Source organism: Carya illinoinensis, chromosome 11 (genome assembly GCF_018687715.1).
Source record: "Carya illinoinensis cultivar Pawnee chromosome 11, C.illinoinensisPawnee_v1, whole genome shotgun sequence".
Classification (NCBI taxonomy): domain Eukaryota; kingdom Viridiplantae; phylum Streptophyta; class Magnoliopsida; order Fagales; family Juglandaceae; genus Carya; species Carya illinoinensis.
The window spans coordinates 21769868-21773288 of NC_056762.1; positions in this window are offsets into that span (position 1 = coordinate 21769868).

The following is a 3421-nucleotide window of genomic DNA, read 5'->3' on the forward strand; positions in this document are numbered from 1 at the left end:
GCTGCAGATCTCTCTTGTTCCTTTTTGTATATGATGAGTCAGGAGGAACTTGCAATAAATAAGATCGGCATTCTCTAGGTCAGACTTCAATAGAGCCCGCCCGCCATAGCACTCAACAGCATATTAGAATCTGCCAAGCATTCGGACGAAACTGAGCTGGAGCTAGTCCCAAGCGATACAGGACTTCGTGGACAGGACAAGGAAAGGGCAGTCTTAGCCCACAAGAAAACATGCCAAGAAAAAGGGCGACCTTTGTTGCCGAGACATCATCACTCACGGCCCCGTCACGCGTCCCAGGAGTTTCCAAAATAATCGAATCTAAAATGTGGTAGGTTATTCTTAAAGATTGAAGTAAGGCCAGGGTGACCCTAGAATGCCAGCGATGACCCAAGAACCCGAGCTCCAATGAGCTAGCCTCAAAGCGGTGCATCGGGGCTAGGAAGACTAGGTAAAGCAAGAAGGAGTTGAGTTTGCAAGAAAGGGAGGGCAGCAAGCATAGCAAAAACACAGAAGTCAGAAGAATGGTAGCAACTCAGATAGAGGAGGAAGCATATTTAAAGGCACGGTCTCACAATCGTTGCTAGGGAGTAGCATTTGACACCCTAACTTATAGGGTATGCGAAGCGATGGCAGCTGTATCAGCACCCTAAGGGTGGCATATGGGGAATCGACATCGAACATATGGAGCGGCCACCAACCAGCCCATGCCGCCATTTAGTGACAAGAAGATTAATCAACTGCAACAAACAAGTAACTATGAAAATTCCCATCAGGTCAGCCTGATGAGAATTGGTGGGGTAACTATTAGGGGATATTCTCGTAGGGGCCTAAAGCCCATGATACTACCCTAGGCCCATTACTTTGTTAGGCCCCATGAGCTCTAAGAATGCCAGCCCGAGCCCGAAAAGCCCCCTTGGTAGCCTAAGGTGAGTCCTAGACCCATGCAGGTAGGATGAGCTCCAAACCGGTGCAAGTCGAAGGTAATCATCAACATTGAGATGAGAGGTTGTAGAAAGATGTAGGAAACCATGATCGAGGAAAATGGGGAGAGACTGCACCAAGCAATTCTGCCAGAGACCCAAGCCACATTAAATGACTTACACCAAAAAAACTATGCCATTTTAAATGCAGCATGGCAGTGAGAGACTCCAGGGGAGAGCCGTCCCTCTGCCCCAGAACACAGGGCATGACCCACCTAACCTAAAAGACCAAGTATAAAGGTCACTCAGAACTGCAAGGTAAGGAAGTTGAATGCAAGTCTGTTGTGAATATACTCCATTGTTATCTTTTTCTTTAAAGCATTTTGATCTCTATACTAACTTTGGCATCAGAGATTCCCCAGGCCACTACAAGGACACCCCTCTCTTGCCTCAAGATTCAACTTGAGTGGTCCGGCTAAGCAATCCGGCTCAAAGGCGTATGAAACATGACGTTAACATCATTGATGTGATTTATCAAATAGTTATTTTATATTAAAAAAAGTAACAGCCAATCATATCAGTGAAACGTGCAAAAAATACGAAAAAATGACTATACATATAATTTTTGTAAAATATAAGTCCTGTTATTTGATTTTCGTGCATCAATTGTTTAAAATATAAGAGGTGGGGTAGTCAAAAGGAACAACAATTTTTTCCTTCTTAAAAAGTATTAATAAAATGCTAAGAACCCTTTATTTATCACAACTTTTCTAAAATTTAAAATTTAAATATAATAGCAAATTGGATGATGTTACATAATAGGAACAAAGCTCCAACTTGAAAAGTTATATATCTTTTATATATATATATATATATATATATATATAGAGGGAAAAACATGTGGCTCTCCTCAAACTACCTCCTAACTTTTCCAATCCTTGAGGTTTGAAAACTTTTAAAACCGACACCTACAATTTACAATTCAGCAATTGCCCTCAGAGTTTCAAACTACCAAAAGAATGTGGCATAACCATTTTTCCTTGAAAGAAATAAATAGCCCTTGTATGAAAAAAAAGACAAAATACCCTATTAAATTAAAAATAATAATTTATTTGAAAAAATATTTTATAGAATTTAAAAAACAATTAAATATATGTAGAAAAGAGAAAAAAATGACTATTTGTGAATTATCATTTTTTTTTAAAAAAAACTACTACTATTTTTTCATTTTCTTTTTTTAATTTTTATAAAAAAAAGTTTTTCATTTTTTTAATTGTTTTTTAAGAAAATTATTTTTCAATTTTTATGTTTTCTTTTTAAATTTTCCGAAATTTCTTCATTCTTTTAGTTCTTTTTATCAAGTGTTTACGACAGCATTTTACGGAGGTATAGATTATTATTATTATTATTATTATTATTATTATTATTATTATTATTATTTATTTATTTTTGAGTTTGGAGGGTGGTCGGCAGAATTAGGACCCATTTAAATTTGAAGACAAAATATTTCATCTCATCTCATCTCCTTTTATCATTATAATTTTTTTAAAATTCTCACTCAAAATCTAATAAATAATTTAACTTTTTCACATCCGAAAATAATAATAATATTCTAATAAACTTTTAACTTTTATCTTGACTTATTTCATCTCAATCCACTATCCAAACCTTAATTGTTTGAAAAGTAATGGTAAATTGAGTGTGGGTTGAATCAGATTTATATATCGTTTTCCCTAAAGGACGCTGCTACTTCCCCGTGGACGAGGTTTTCTACCAATCGACAGTGCATTTTGCACTTCACTTTTTTTAAAGGATTTTTTAGTTTGTTTAAATATATATATTTTTTAAATAAAAATTACAAACTAATTAAAAAAAAAAAACAATTCCTTAACCATTAACTAAAAAAGAAAACAAATATGTAGAAAGCCTCGGTATAAAATGTCGGTGACTACCATTTTCCTTTCCCTAAAAACGTAATCACAATCAATTTCCACACTGAATTTGGCACGTACCATGTAAATATTGTCAAAGCAAAGTGAGAGGATTCCTAACTACATACAGAAGGGGATGCAATAATGAAAAGAGGCACCAATTCAGCACAGTATTTTTTTTTTTTAATGGGAAGGGCAAAATACCACTAATCAATAGGTTCTTGTTCTCTTCTCAATGTCACGAAATGCGGTATGCCAGGACTCTTTCTACCACTAATCAATTTTTAGATGGAAAAAAAAAATAAAATCAAAACTTGATAGCTAATGTTGTATCAATATGTATAGAAATGGGAAGTAAAAAGAGAGTTAACACGCAACTTTCTCCTTCCACGCCAAGGTTATAACCAACCGACTCTAGTCGAACAAGAGTAACCTCGTCGAGTTAAGAGATTTCTTTAGCAACATGCACGGTCGTACAGAGTAATGAAACTAATCACATACAAATCATGCACAAACTGAAAACTATATGGGGGAGAAAAGAGGCCGATATATAAAATAACTCAGGCAACA